We start from the raw sequence: 17,301 nt of genomic DNA, 5'->3' as shown, positions 1-17,301 counted from the left end.
AACTGAAGGTCCAATTGCAAGAATTGACGGATAGAGGTTTCGCTCGACCGAAGTTTTTCTCCATGGGCGCACCAAGATTGTTTGTGAAAAAGAAGGACGGAAGCATGAGGTTTTGCATCGACTATCGTCAACTCAATAAAGTGACGATAAAGAATAAATATATGTTGCCACGAATTGATGATTTGTTTGATCAATTAAAGGGAGCCTCGGTGTTTTCAAAGATAGATTTAAGGTTGGGGTACTATCAGTTGAGGGTCCGAGAATCGGACATACCCAAAACCGCTTTTAGAACGAGGTACGGTCACTACGAATTCTTGGTGATGCCGTTTGGGCTCACTAATGCCCCTGCGGTGTTTATGGATTTAATGAATAGAATTTTCAGGCCATACTTGGATCGGTTCGTAGTTGTATTTATCGATGACATTTAGGTCAATTCAAGAGATGAAACTGAACATGCTGAACACCTGAGGCTAGTGTTGCAAATCTTACGAGATAAGCAGTTATACGCAAAGTTCGGTAAATGTGAATTTTGGCTGAAAGAGGTTAGTTTTTTTGGGGCACGTGGCGTCCAGATCGGTGTCGGTGAACCCGAACAAAATTTCGACCATAGTCAATTGGAAACCTCCAAGGAATGTTACCGAAGTTAGGAGCTTTTGGGGCTTGCGGATACTATCGACGATTTGTGAAAGGTTTTTCGATGATAGCTACCGATGACTGAAACTACTCCAAAAAGGATGTTGAGTTCGAGTGGTGAACTGTCAAGAAAGTTTCGATCGACTAAAACTTGTTTAACCGAGGCCCCAGTGCTAGTACAGTAGAGTCCGGTAAAGAGTTTGTCATATCTGATGGACGCATCCTTGCTTGGGTTAGGTTGTGTGTTGATGCAAGGAGGTCGAGTTGTGGCTTACGCGTCGAGACGACTAAAGCCGCATGAGAGAAACTATCCGACCCATGACCTTGAACTAGCGACCATAGTGTTCGCCTTGAAGATATGGCGGCATTACTTGTTTGAAGAAAGGTGTCATATTTATCCGGACCACAAGAGTCTAAAATATTTGATGACTCGTAAAGATTTAAACTGCGACAAAGACGTTGGCTTGAGTTGTTGAAAGACTATGAACTCATCATTGATTATCACCGGAAAGGCCAACGTGGTGGTCGATGCTTTAAGTAGCAAGGCATCGCTCGCTTTGAGAGCGATGGATGCTCATTTATCCGTTTCACCCGAGGAGGTGCTAGTAGTCGAATTAGAGGCCAAACCGTTATTGATTCATCAAATACTTGAATCTCGGAAGGTCGACATGAATTGGTCGCTAAGCGAGCCGAATGTGTTTCGGATGAAGAATCGAATTTCGGATAGACGACAATGACCGCTGACGTTCAAGGGTCGATTATGTATTCCAAGGAATTGAACTTGTTTCGATGATTTTGAGCGAGGCTCACAGAGTCGAATGTCAATCCACCGGGTAGTACTAAAATGTACAATGACCAAACGCCAATTTTGGTGGCGGTATGAAATGAGACATTTCAATTTGTTTCAAGGTGTCTGATATGTCAACAAGTGAAAGCGGAACATCAAGTGCCATCGGGATTACTTCAGCCAATCATGATACCTGAATAGAAATGGGATCGAGTGACAATGGATTTTATATCTGGATTACCAGTGTCGGTAAGTAAGAAAGATGCGATTTGGGTCATTGTTGATAGACTGACCAAGTCTGCTCATTTTATCCCTGTCCGCACGGATTTTTCGCCGATAAATTGGCGAATTATACGTCTCCCAAATTATTCGATTGCATGGGGTGCCTATTTCTATCGTGGTCGGATAGAGACCCAAGATTACATCGCGATTTTGGAAGAAATTGCAAGAGGCTTTGGGTACCAAGTTGCATTTCAAAGACCGCCTTTCACCCCAAACCGATGGTCAATCCGAGCGGATAATTCAGATACTTGAGGATATGTTATGATGTTGCGTCCTCGAGTTTAGTGGTTCATGGGAACGGTATTTGCCGTTGATTGAATTCGCACAACAACAAACTTTCAATCAAGTATTAAGATGGCACCCTACGAGGCCTTGTACGGTCGTAAATGCCGTACACCATTGTTTTAGACCGAGCTTGGTGAAAGCAAGATTTTCGGTGGATTTGATTAGAGATGCTGAATGTAAAGTGAAAGTAATCCGTGAAAGTCGAAGATAGCCTCCGATCGTCGAAGTCGACGCGGGCGAACTGAAGCGTAAGGATATCGAGTATCGTGGGTGATAAAGTGTTTCTCAAGGTATCGCCTTGGAAAAAGATACTCGATTCACCGTAAGGGCAAGTTGAGCCCGAGGTTCATTGGGCCATACGAGATATCCGAAAGCGAGTCGGTCCAAAGTGGCATATCGTTTGATTTTGCCCCGAACTCGAAAAGGTTCACGATGTCTTTCGCGTTTGATGCTTCGACGCTATAGATCCGATCCATCGCACGTGATTAGTCCATCGAAATTGAAATTCAAGCTAATATGAGTTATGAGGAAGAACCGATTCGTATCCTATCACGAGAAGTGAAAGAGGTGCGAAACAAGCGTGTTCCGCTAGTAAAAGTGTTATGGCTCAAGCACGGGATAGAAAAAGCTACTTGGGAGACCGAGAACTCTATGAAAGAGCGATATCCAAACCTATTTACGGTAAGATTTTCGGGGACGAAAATTTCTTAAGTGGGGGAGAGTTGTGACAGCCCAAAATTGACCCTAGTCGGAAGGTGGTCTCGGGACCACAAAACCGAGGCATAAAAATAATTTAAAATTTATTTCGATGCCTATAATATGTGTGTATCCATGTATGACATTTTTTGATGATTGATTTAGTGTTATAAAGGTGAATTTCACTAGAAAGGACCTAGTAGTGAACTTTGAAAGTATGATGGGGAAATGTGTGATGACTAGTTGCTCATGCATGCAAAAATAAAGGATTTGCATGTCAAATTTCCCCAAAAGAAGCTAGTGGCCGGCCATGACATGGTTTATGGGCAAAGAAAACATGTTGAAACATGTTTTGTTAATGCATGATGAATTAAATGATAAAATAATTAATGATGTTGGAGGAGAAACAAAAAATCAAGAAAATAGCTCATCCTCCCCCATTGCCGTGCAAGTGAAAGAAAAACAAGAAAAAATTGTTCATCCTTGTTCTTTCCTTTTGGCCGGAAATACTAAGGGAGGAGATAGGAGTTTTGCTTCATGCTTGGTTTGGAAGAGAACAAGAAGGAGATTTGGCTAAATTTGCATCAAGATTAAGGTATGTATGAGGTTGTGTTGGGAGTTTCATGCATGTTTTGGTTGCTAACTTGATGTGCATGTTAGCCATGGCTCAAATCTTTGTTATGCCATGGAAATGGTGTTTGGCCAAAGTTGTTATGGTGATAAAGCCATTGCATGCTAAGTGTGAAGCTTGATGATGATGCATGCAATGATGGATTGTCTACTCTTGAGTAAGATTTTGAGTTTTCTTGTTGTTTTATCATGATTGAAGCTGAAAAGGAGTATGATTGCCATATTCGGCCATGATGCATTCATGAGCATGGTTCATGCTTCTTGCATGTTAGTTAAAATTTGTGTTTTGGATGGCTATGGACACCTTGAAATTCGCCATGCTCATATATGTATATATATGTTTGCACATGATGTTTTGGTTATGAAGGAAGTGATGAATAAGTTTGTTTAAAGAAGAAGATGTTGAAGAATAATTGTGAAATTGCAAGCACAATTCGCCTAGCACACATATAAGTGCTTGATGCTATATTATAAGTTTTGAGCCACAATATGCAAAGCATTAACTAGTAAAAGGCATGCTGTTTTTGTGAGGTATTAAGTGCATAATTGGCCTCAACATGTACATGAATATTCGGCCTTGGGTAGCCTATTGAAGGCCTTAGCATTTCCTTGATGCTCAAATAAATTGTATTGAATTGCTTGATGTAGTATAAAATGTGCATGACCATTGTGTATTCAAGCTAAAGAGTGGCCATATGACCATTTAAATTCCTTGTCATATTCGCCATAAGCTAGCACAATGAGGTTTTAATAAATTGAATTTGTTTGAATTAGCTCAAGAGCTAAGAGGTCCATAATTGGACAAGGGAAGGAAAAAGTGATCGAATAGCCGTAAAAGCCGTTCGACAACAACCGAGGTAAGTCCTCAAGAAGTGACCTTACTTGAATTATGTGAGATGAAATATGGATGTGTATGATTATTGATTATGTGTGTATGAGTATTTGCATTCCACCCGGGCTAAGTCCCAAGGCGAATATGCTAATGATTATAATTGTGTTTGAGCCTTAGTAACGAAAATGAAATATGTATGTCCAATGATTATTGATGTATGTGTGCATGAGAAATTGAATGATATCCGGGCTAAGCCTCAAGACAATTATGCTGAAAATTACATCCGGTTAAGACCAAGGCAATTGTGCTAGTAGCTATATCCGCCAAGACCAAGGCATTCGTGCAAGTTGTTAAATCTGGGCTAAGACCAAGGCATTTGTGCAAATCGTGATATCCGGTTAAGTCCCGTAGGCCTTGGTGCGGGTTACCATAACCGGGCTATGTCCCGAAGACGATTGAACGAGTAGCGACGTCCGGTTAAACTCCGAAGGTATGTGATTTGAAAATTATAAGCTTGCTGGAAAATTTCAGCTAATGCACTTGTGAAATTTCCCAATGACAAGGTAAGTGCGGTGTGTGCTTTGCACGCTAGGAGTAAGAGCGTATGAATATCCGCTCCTATGATGGAGCGAGTTATCGGCCTTAATGAAGCCGTTATTTGTGTATGAACATAAGTGTTGGGATGGTGAAGTAAGTACGATTATGTGAATGTGCATTAATGAAATGATGCATTTGGTTATGTGAATGTATTGCTTTAATTAAAGCTGATTATATTCCTTGAGACTTACTAAGCATAAAAATGCTTACCCCGTTGCTTTGGCTCTCTGTTTTATAGATTTCGCTCGATAGCAAACGGATTCGGGATCAATAAAGTCGAAGTCATCCACACTATCCACGCCTCCATTTTGGTATAAATTTTGGTTGAACTTTGAAATGGCATGTATATGACTACCCCTTGTTGGTTTAAAAATGTGGCGATGTATATGTATACGGCCATGCGAAAATGGCTCGTAAAAGGAAGCATGAACTTAGACTATTTATGGTTTGAATGTATATATATGGTGTCATGATGTGATTATGGATCGGAAATGGGAGTGTTGGTCACATGATCAGCCATTGGTATGGTTAAAATGATCATATGTGAACCTATGTATGGCAAGACTAGTTGGTTGATGGAGACTACAAAAATAGATAAGACCTACCTTAAAACAGATGCTGCCAGCTGCAGTGACGTGAATGTGAAAAATCACCAAAAATTGTAGGAATGGTATTAAATAGTTAATAAGCTATGTAAATGAACCTTGATGAGTCTATTTTCATATGGAAGAAGCGAAATGATCATAGGAGTTACATGTTAAGAGATATTGAAGCTATTGTGAAACAGGGCCAGAATGGTTTCTGGGTCCCCTGTCGCAACTTTAAAAATTAACTATAAATTATCCAGAAATAATTAGGAGACATACCTTATATGTACAGATTCCATTTTGCGTCTAGTTTCATTAGAAACAAACGGTACCAGCATTAAATCCCTGTACAGAGAGATATTCAAGTTATACCGCGAGAAGGTCAGAGCAGTCGATCCCTGTAACATGGGTGACTTTAACTAATAAACTGTACCAATTGGCCCGACCAAAAATTCTAGAAATAAATCCATGGATGGATATATGAGTCTAAATTCAGGGAAAATTTACGAAACCAGTTTCCGAGTTTTGAAACTCGAGATATGATTTTTAAGGCGACGGTGACACAGTCTTCCAGCCTGACTGGAAATGCCAAATTGGTGGGCAAAACATGTGAACTTGGCTTGTTAACCCCTCGTGTTCGACACCGGCGATGGTCTCGGGTTCGGGGTGTTACATTCTTCGATCTCGAAAGTGAAAAGATCAGGATTGGATGCTCTTCAAAGATCTCCCCTGCTTACCTTTAGCGGGGATCAAAACGACTTATATAAATAATACCACAAACCCGAGCCTTCCAAAATTCAACTATAGCAACTCAACTCTTCGATCAGAATAGCCTTTCTTATCTATTTAATTTCACGCCCGAGCCTGAGCTAACTCATTTATCTTTCGATTGGAACTCCTAAATTAGTAAATCCGAAGTCACTTGATACCTTTCCAAGAGTCACTCGCTTCTTTAAGCCATGCCCTTAGCACCAAGACTACTGGCCCTTCCTGCAAGAGCAGAAAGATCCATTCTTTGCCCCTCTTTCAAGGACAAGAGATGGGGATGAACGCTCGCTTACAAGCTAGTATGTTTGCCTTGTTTCCACACGATCTAAGACATGGGCGTGCCTATTAGCCTTGTGAAGCACATGGCTTATTCATACGGGCGCGTGACACTTGAAATATGACATTTTTTCTAAGTTTCTGAAATTTTTATGTGACAGCCCAAAATTGACCCTAGTCGGAATGTGGTTTCGGGACCACAAAACCGAGGCATAAAAATAATTAAAAATTTAATTTGATGCCTATGATATGTGTTAAATTGTGTATGACATTTTGATGTTTCAATTTAGAAATTATAAATGTGAATTTCACTAGAAAGGACCTAGTAGTAAACTTTGAAAGTATGATGGGGAAATGTGTGATGACTAGTTGAGCATGCATGCAAAAATAAGGGATTTGCATGTCAAATTTCCCCAAGGATGGTATAGTGGCCGGCCATGACAAGGGAATATGGGCAAGGAAGACATGTTATGACATGTTTTGTTAATGCATGATGTGATAAATGATAAAAAAATTAAGCATGTAGGAAGAGAAACAAAAAAATCAAAAATTTGCTCATCCTTCCCCCCCTTTTGCCGTGAGTGAAAGAGAAGCAAAGAAAAAAATTTTGTTCACCTATTTTTCTCTTCTTTGGCCGAAAATACTAAGGAAGAAGGAGGATTTTTGCTTCATGCTTGGTTTGGAAGAGATCTAGAAGGAGATTTGGCTAAGTTTGCATCAAGATTAAGGTATGTATGAGGTTGTGTTAGGAGTTTCATGCATGTTTTGGTTGCTAACTTGATGTGCATGTTAGCCATGGCTCAAATCTTTGTTAAGCCATGGAAATGGTATTTGGCCAAAGTTGTTATGGTGATAAAGCCATTGCATGCTAAGTGTGAAGCTTGATGATGATGCATGCAATGATGGATTGTCTACTCTTGAGTAAGAATTTTGAGCTTTCTTTTTGTTTTATCATGATTGAAGTTGAAAAGGAGCATGATTGTCATATTCGCCATGATGCATTCATGAGCATGGTTCATGCTTCTTGCATGTTAGTTAAAATTTGTGTTTTGGATGGCTATGGACACCTTGAAATTCGCCATGCTCATATATGTATATATATGTTTGCACATGATGTTTTGGTTATGAAGGAAGTGATGAATAAGTTTGTTTAAAGAAGAAGATGTTGAAGAATAATTGTGAAATTGTAAGCACATCTGCCTAGCACACATATGAGTGCTTGATGCTATATTGTAAGTTTTGAGCTACAATATGCAAAGCATTAACTAGTAAAATGCATGCTGTTTTGTGTGGTATTAAGTGCATAATTGGCCTCAACATGGACAAGTATATTCGGCCTTGGGTAGCCTATTGAAGGCCTTAGCTTTTCCTTGATGCTCGAATAAATTGTATTGAATTGCTTGATGTAGTATAAAATGTGCATGACCATTGTGTATTCAAGCTAAAGGGTGGCCATATGACCATTTAAATTCCTTGTCATATTCGCCATAAGCTAGCACAATGAGGTTTTGATAAATTGAATTTGTTGAATTAGCTCAAGAGCTAAGAGGGCCACAATTGGACAAGGGAAGGAAAAAGTGATCGAATAGCCGTAAAAGCCGCTCGACAACATCCGAGGTAAGTCCTCAAGAAGTGACCTTACTTGAATTATGTGGAATGAAATATGGATGTATTGATTATTGATTTATGTGTGTATGAGTATTCGAATAATACCGGGCTAAGTCCCAAGGCGATTATGCTAGTGATTAAAATTGTGTTTGAGCCTTAGTAACGAAAATGAAATATGTATGTCCAATGATTATTGATGTATGTGTGCATGAGAAATTGAATGATATCCGGGCTAAGCCCAAGACAATTATGCTGGAAATTATAACCGGTTAAGACCAAGGCAATTGTGCTAGTAGCTATATCCGGGCTAAGACCCAAGGCATTCGTGCAAGTTGTTAAATCCGGGCTAAGACCAAGGCATTTGTGCAAATCGTGATATCCGGGTTAAGTCCCGTGAGGCCTTGGTGCGGGTTACCATAACCGGGCTATGTCCCAAGGCGATTGAACGAGTAGCGACATCCGGTTAAACTCAAGGTATGTGATTTGAAAATTATAAGCTTGCTGGAAAATTTCAGCTAATGCACTTGTGAAATTTCCCAATGACAAGGTAAGTGCGGTGTGTGCTTATGCGCTAGGAGTAAGAGCGTATGAATATCCGCTCCTATGATGGAACGAGTTATCGGCCTTAATGAAGCCGTTATTTGTGTATGACATAAGAGTTGGGATGGTGAAGTAAGTATGATTATGTGAATGTGCATTAATGAAATGATGCATTTGGTTATGTGAATGTATTGCTTTAATTAAAGCTGATTATATTCCTTGAGACTTACTAAGCATAAAATGCTTACCCGTTGCTTTGGCTCTCTGTTTTATAGATTTCGCTCGATAGCAATCGGATTCGGGATCAATAAAGTCAAGTCATCCACACTATCAACGCCTCTATTTTGGTATAAATTTTGGTTGAACTTTGAAATGGCATGTATAGGACTACCCCTTGTTGGTTTAAAAATGTGGCGATGTATATGTATACGGCCATGCGAAAATGGCTCGTAAAAGGAAGCATGAACTTAGACTATTTGTGGTTTGAATGTATATATATGGTGTCATGATGTGATTATGGATTGGAAATGGGAGTGTTGGTCACATGATCAGCCATTGGTATGGTTAAAATGATCATATGTGAACCTATGTATGGCAAGACTAGTTGGTTCATGGAGACTACCAAATAGGTAAGACCTACCTTAAAAACAGATGCTGCCAGCTGCAGTGACGTGAATGTGAAAAATCACCAAAAATTGTAGGAATGGTATTAAATAGTGAATAAGCTATGTAAATGAACCTTGATGAGTCTATTTTCATATGGAAGAAGCGAAATGGTCATAGGAGTTACATGTTAAGAGATATTGAAGCTATTGTGAAACAGGGCCAGAACGGTTTCTGGGTCCCCTGTCGCAACTTTAAAAATTTACTATAAATTATCCAGAAAGAATTAGGAGACATATCTTATATGTACAGATTCCATTTTGAGTCTAGTTTCATTAGAAACAAACTTCACCAGCATTAAATTCCTGTACAGAGAGATATTCAAGTTATACCGCGCGAAGGTCAGAGCAGTCGATCCCTGTAACATGGGTGACTTTAACTAATAAACTGTACCAATTGGCCCGACCAAAAATTCTAGAAATAAATCCATGGATGGATATGTGAGTCTAAATTCAGGGAAAATTTACGAAACCAGTTTCCGAGTTTTGAAACTCGAGATATGATTTTTAAGGCGACGGTGACGCAGTCTTCCAGCCTGACTGGAAATGTCAAATTGGTGGGCAAAACATGTGAACTTGCTTGTTAACCCCTCGTGTCCGACACCGGCGATAGTCTCGGGTTCGGGGTGTTACAATTTTACTGGTATCAGAGCCACGGTTTAGTCGATTCTAGGACTACCGTGATGTGTTGGGGTCTAGCTATACATGCCATTAAATGATGAATCGATAGTGTGGTGATTTCGACAATTTGACTTTGTGTTTGTTTATAGCAATGGATCCCGATCCCAACCGAAGCGATAGTGACGATGTGGAGAGTGTGGCGCTGCTCCTCGCAAGGGACAGCGCAGGCGGACTCTCAACCTATGGCCAGCAATCCTAATGACGAGGCTAGGCAAGCCTTTTATAGTGTGATGAACGAATGGTTTAATCAATACATTCGAACTAACACGGCTGTTCCACAACCTCCATTCCCGACAAATGCAACCCCGCAGACCTACAATACCTCCGTGACTGACCAAATAAGGTCAAGTAAGCCCCATCGATAGGATTCAAAACATGGGGCCACTGAATTTAAGGCTACGGATGATGATGATGCCGAAGCGAGCTGAATTTTGGTTAGATAACACTATCCGGGTGCTTGATGAGCTATCCTGTACACCGATGAGTGCTTAAAGTGTACCATCTCCTTGCTACGAGTCCGCCTACTATTGGTGGAGTACTCGACTGTGGTGCCTAGAGAGCAAGTGACTTGGGAATTCTTTCAAACCGAAGTTCAAAAAGTATATCATCGAGATTCATCGACCAAAAGCGGAGGGAATTTCTTGATCTTAAGCAAGGTTCTATGTCCGCTACCGATCACGAACGAAAGTTTGTGAGGCTTAGCCAGTATCGCGAGAATGCATTTCGTCCGAAGCTATTATGTGTAAACGCGCCGAGGATGGGCTGAATGATGATATAAGGATGTTTGTTGGCATTCTCGAGATACGAGAGTTCGTAGTACTTGTTGAGCGAGCTTGTAAAGCCGAAGAGCTTAGAAAGGAGAAACAAAAAGCTGATGTGGGAACTGGAGAATTCCGAAAGAGGTCCTCGGGAAAGTCTCTTCAACAAGCATCGAAGAGATTTCGAGATGATGCGAGCCGGTCTAGAGGCGTTTCGGGCTTTTCTAGACGAGGACGCGATCGACCCCCTGTGACCACACGAGTCACCTCGATCGCCGGTGGTGGAAATGATCGCCGAGAGAGGGCGGAGTGTCCACATTGTGGAAAATGGCATTCGGGGAGCTGTTGGTTTCGTGATCGCTCCTGCTATAAGTGTGGATCGGCCGACCACTTTATGAAGGATTGCCCGAGGATGCATGAACAGAATGTAAGTCAGAGTGCAAACCCGGGTGCTACCACTGCTCGAGGTAGGCCACCTAGAAATATGGGCAATGTCAGTGGCGGTCAGAGAGGATCTAGAGATGCTACCATCAGATCTGAGGCTCGTGCTCCTGCTAGGACTTATGCCATACGCGCACGCGAGGATGCTGCCTCTCCAGATGTTATTACCGGTACTTTCACTCTTTTCAATACAAATGTGATTGCTTTGATTGACTCGGGTTCTACTCATTCATATATATGTGAAACCTTAGCATCCAAAGAAGACTTTGCCTATTGAGTCTCTCGAGTTTGTAATTCGGTGTCAAACCCCTTGGGTCATTACGTGCTTGTCAACAAAGTGTGCAAGAAAAGTCCCCTAGTGTCCCGAGGTTCTTGTTTTCCGGCGGACTTAATGCTGTTGCCGTTCGATGAGTTCGATGTTATTCTTGGTTTGGATTGGTTGACCATGCACGATGCGGTTGTAAATTGCAAGAGCAAGACTATCGATTTGAGTGCGCGAATAATGAAATAATTCGGGTTGAGTCCACGGACTTAAAGGGTTGCCACCGTAATATCAGCGATGTTGGCCCGAAATATGTAAGAAAAGGGTGCGAAGCGTACCTTGCGACGTGTTTCGGTGACAAGGAATCGAGAAGAAACCCGAATCTGTGCCGTGGTTTGTGAATACCGGATGTTTTCCGAAGAATTGCCGGGTTTACCACTGTTCGGAAATAGAATTTGGCATCGAATTGGTACCGGTACCACTCCAATTTCGATAGCTTCGTATCGTATGGCACCAACGGAATTAAAGGAGTTGAAAGCTCACTTGCAAGAATTGGTGGATAGAGGTTTTGCTCGCCCGAGTTTTTCGCCTTGGGGTGCGCCGGTGTTGTTCGTGAAGAAGAAGGATGGAACCATGCGACTGTGCATCGACTATCGTCAGCTTAATAAAGCGATGATAAAGAACAAATATCCGTTGCCACGTATTGATGACTTGTTCGATCAACTTAAGGGAGCCTCGGTGTTCTCGAAAATAGATTTGAGATCGGGCTACTATCAATTGCGAATCCGAGATTCGGACGTGCCCAAGACTGCCTTCAGAACGAGATATGGTCACTATGAGTTCCTAGTGATGCCGTTTGGACTCACTAATGCCCCTGCGGTATTTATGGATTTAATGAATCGGATCTTTAGACCATATTTGGATCGATTCAGAGTCGTGTTCATTGATGACATCTTGGTCTATTCAAGAAATGAGACCGAACATCTTTGAACACCGCGGTTAGTGCTGCAAATTTTACGGGACAAGCAATTATATGCTAAGTTCAGCAAGTGTGAGTTCGGTTAAGAGAGGTTAGCTTCTTGGGTCATGTGGTATCTGATCGGGTATTCGAGTCGACCGAATAAAATTTCAGCCATACTTAATTGGAAGCCTCAGAAATATTAATGAGGTTCGAGCTTTTGGGGCTTAGGTTATTACCGACGATTTGTAAAAGGCTTCTCAACGATAGCCACGCCGATGACGGCTACTCCAAAAGGACGTTAAGTTCGAATGGACGGAGAAATGCCAAAAAGTTTCGATCAACTGAAAACTTATTTGGTGAAGCCCCAATTCTAGTGCAACCCGAGTCAAGCAAGGAGTTTGTCATCTATAGCGATGCCTCTCTACTTGGGTTAGGTTGCGTATTAATGCAAGAAGGTCGAGTTGTGGCCTATGCGCCGAGGCAATTAAAGCCACATGAGAAAAATTATCCGACTCATGATCTCGAATTGGCCGCCATCGTATTCGCCTTAAAGATTTGGCGACATTACTTATTTGGTGAAAGGTGCCATGTATACTCGGATCACAAAAGTCTCAAATATTTGATGACCCAAAGAGACTTAAATCTGCGACAAAGACGTTGGCTTGAGCTGTTAAAGGATTATGAGCTGATCATTGACTATCACCCGGGAAAGGCGAATGTGGTTGCGGATGCCTTGAGTCGTAAATCATTATTCGCTTTACGAGCGATGAACGTGCACTTGTCTGTTTGATCCCATAGTGTGTTAGTAGCTGAATTGAAAGCCAAACCACTATTGATACATCAAATTCGAGAAGCTCAGAAAGTCGACGACGAGTTGGCTGCAAAACGGGCTGAGTGTGTTTCGAACAAGGATTCAGAGTTTCAAATCGATGATGACGATTGTTTGAGGTTCAAAAGTCGTCTGTGTGTTCCAAAGAATTCGGAACTCATTTCGATAATTCTGAATGAAGCCCATTGTAGCCGAATGGCAATCCACCCGGGAGTAACGAAGATGTACAATGATTTGAAACGTCGGTTTTGGTGGCATGGTATGAAGCGAGACATCTCCGACTTTGTTTCGAGATGTTTAATATGTCAACAAGTGAAAGCGAACATCGGTGCCTTCGTGGATTACTTCACCAATCACGATACCCGAGTGGAAATGGGATCGAGTCACAATGGACTTTGTATCCGGACTGCCATTGTCAGCAAGTAAGAAGGATGCGGTTTGGGTCGTGGTAGATTGATTGACTAAGTCGGCCCACTTTGTCCCCGTACGTACGGATTTTTCAATGGACAAATTAGCTGAATTGTACGTTCCTCAGATTGTGAGATTACACGGGTGCCTATTTCTATCGTGGTCGGATAGAGATCCGAGATTTACCTCGCGATTTTGGAAAAAGTTGCAAGAAGCTTTGGGTACCAAGTTGCATTTCAGCACCGCCTTTCACCCCCAAACCGATGGTCAATCCGAGCGGATAATTCAGATACTTGAGGATATGTTAAGATGTTGCGTCCTCGAGTTTAGTGGTTCATGGGAACGGTATTTCTTTGTTGATTGAATTCGCACAACAACACTTTCAATCAAGTATTAAGATGGAACCCACGAGGCCTTGTACGGTCGTAAATGCCGACGCCATTGTTTTGGACCGAGCTCGGTGAAAGCAAGATTTTCGGGTGGATTTGATTAGAGATGCTGAATGAAAGTGAAAGTAATCCGTGAAAGTCGAAGATAGCCTCCGATCGTCAAGTCGACGCGGATCTGAAGCGTAAGGATATCGAGTATCGTGGGTGATAAAGTGTTTCTCAAGGTATCGCCTTGGAAAAAGATACTGTGTTCTACCGTAAGGGCAAGTTGAGCCCGAGGTTCATTGGACCATATGAGATATCGAGCGAGTCGGTCCAGTGGCATATCGCTTGATTTTGCCCCGAACTCAAAAGGTTCACGATGTCTTTCACGCTTCGATGCTTCGACGCTATAGATCCGATCCATCGCACGTGATTAGTCCATCGAAATTGAAATTCAAGCTAATATGAGTTATGAGGAAGAACCGATTCGTATCCTATCACGAGAAGTGAAAGAGTTGCGAAACAAGCGGGTTCCGCTAGTGAAAGTGTTATGGCTCAAGCACGGGATAGAAGAAGCTACTTGGGAGACCGAGAACTCTATGAAAGAACGATATCCAAACCTATTTACGGTAAGATTTTCGGGACGAAAATTTCTTAAGTGGGGAGAGTTGTGACAGCCCAAAATTGACCCTAGTCGGAATGTGGTTTCGGGACCACAAAACCGAGGCATAAAAATAATTAAAATTTAATTTGATGCCTATGATATGTGTTAAATTGTGTATGACATTTTGATGTTTCAATTTAGAAATTATAAATGTGAATTTCACTAGAAAGGACCTAGTAGTAAACTTTGAAAGTATGATGGGGAAATGTGTGATGACTAGTTGAGCATGCATGCAAAAATAAGGGATTTGCATGTCAAATTTCCCCAAGGATGGTATAGTGGCCGCCATGACAAGGAATATGGGCAAGGAAGACATGTTATGACATGTTTTGTTAATGCATGATGTGATAAATGATAAAAAATTAAGCATGTAGGAAGAGAAACAAAAAATCAAAATTTGCTCATCCTTCCCCCTTTGCCGTGAGTGAAAGAGAAGCAAAGAAAAAATTTTGTTCACCTATTTTCTCTTCTTTGGCCGAAAATACTAAGGAAGAAGGAGGATTTTGCTTCATGCTTGGTTTGGAAGAGATCTAGAAGGAGATTTGGCTAAGTTTGCATCAAGATTAAGGTATGTATGAGGTTGTGTTAGGAGTTTCATGCATGTTTTGGTTGCTAACTTGATGTGCATGTTAGCCATGGCTCAAATCTTTGTTAAGCCATGGAAATGGTATTTGGCCAAAGTTGTTATGGTGATAAAGCCATTGCATGCTAAGTGTGAAGCTTGATGATGATGCATGCAATGATGGATTGTCTACTCTTGAGTAAGAATTTTGAGCTTTCTTTTGTTTTATCATGATTGAAGTTGAAAAGGAGCATGATTGTCATATTCGCCATGATGCATTCATGAGCATGATTCATGCTTCTTGCATGTTAGTTAAAATTTGTGTTTTGGATGGCTATGGACACCTTGAAATTCGCCATGCTCATATATGTATATATATGTTTGCACATGATGTTTTGGTTATGAAGGAAGTGATGAATAAGTTTGTTTAAAGAAGAAGATGTTGAAGAATAATTGTGAAATTGTAAGCACATTGGCCTAGCACACATATGAGTGCTTGATGCTATATTGTAAGTTTTGAGCTACAATATGCAAAGCATTAACTAGTAAAATGCATGCTGTTTTGTGTGGTATTAAGTGCATAATTGGCCTCAACATGGACAAGTATATTCGGCCTTGGGTAGCCTATTGAAGGCCTTAGCTTTTCCTTGATGCTCGAATAAATTGTATTGAATTGCTTGATGTAGTATAAAATGTGCATGACCATTGTGTATTCAAGCTAAAGGGTGGCCATATGACCATTTAAATTCCTTGTCATATTCGGCCATAAGCTAGCACAATGAGGTTTTGATAAATTGAATTTGTTGAATTAGCTCAAGAGCTAAGAGGGCCACAATTGGACAAGGGGAAGGAAAAAGTGATCGAATAGCCGTAAAAGCCGTTCGACAACATCCGAGGTAAGTCCTCAAGAAGTGACCTTACTTGAATTATGTGGAATGAAATATGGATGTATTGATTATTGATTTATGTGTGTATGAGTATTCGAATAATACCCGGGCTAAGTCCCGAAGGCGATTATGCTAGTGATTAAAATTGTGTTTGAGCCTTAGTAACGAAAATGAAATATGTATGTCCAATGATTATTGATGTATGTGTGCATGAGAAATTGAATGATATCCGGGCTAAGCCCCGAAGACAATTATGCTGGAAATTATAACCGGGTTAAGACCCGAAGGCAATTGTGCTAGTAGCTATATCCGGGCTAAGACCCGAAGGCATTCGTGCAAGTTGTTAAATCCGGGCTAAGACCCGAAGGCATTTGTGCAAATCGTGATATCCGGGTTAAGTCCGTGAGGCCTTGGTGCGGGTTACCATAACCGGCTATGTCCCAAGGCGATTGAACGAGTAGCGACATCCGGTTAAACTCAAGGTATGTGATTTGAAAATTATAAGCTTGCTGGAAAATTTCAGCTAATGCACTTGTGAAATTTCCCAATGACAAGGTAAGTGCGGTGTGTTATGCGCTAGGAGTAGGAGTAAGAGCGTATGAATATCCGCTCCTATGATGGAACGAGTTATCGGCCTTAATGAAGCCGTTATTTGTGTATGAACATAAGAGTTGGGATGGTGAAGTAAGTATGATTATGTGAATGTGCATTAATGAAATGATGCATTTGGTTATGTGAATGTATTGCTTTAATTAAAGCTGATTATATTCCTTGAGACTTACTAAGCATAAAAATGCTTACCCGCTGCTTTGGCTCTCTGTTTTATAGATTTCGCCGATAGCAATCGGATTCGGGATCAATAAAGTTGAAGTCATCCACACTATCAACGCCTCTATTTTGGTATAAATTTTGGTTGAACTTTGAAATGGCATGTATAGGACTACCCTTGTTGGTTTAAAATGTGGCGATGTATATGTATACGCCATGCGAAAATGGCTCGTAAAAGGAAGCATGAACTTAGACTATTTGTGGTTTGAATGTATATATATGGTGTCATGATGTGATTATGGATTGAAATGGGAGTGTTGGTCACATGATCAGCCATTGGTATGGTTAAAATGATCATATGTGAACCTATGTATGGCAAGACTAGTTGGTTGATGGAGACTACAAAATAGATAAGACCTACCTTAAAACAGAAGCTGCCAGCTGCAGTGACGTGAATGTGAAAAATCACCAAAAATTGTAGGAATGGTATTAAATAGTGAATAAGCTATGTAAATGAACCTTGATG

Source organism: Gossypium arboreum, chromosome 12 (genome assembly GCF_025698485.1).
Source record: "Gossypium arboreum isolate Shixiya-1 chromosome 12, ASM2569848v2, whole genome shotgun sequence".
NCBI lineage: Eukaryota > Viridiplantae > Streptophyta > Magnoliopsida > Malvales > Malvaceae > Gossypium > Gossypium arboreum.
This window is presented reverse-complemented; position numbering follows the sequence as displayed.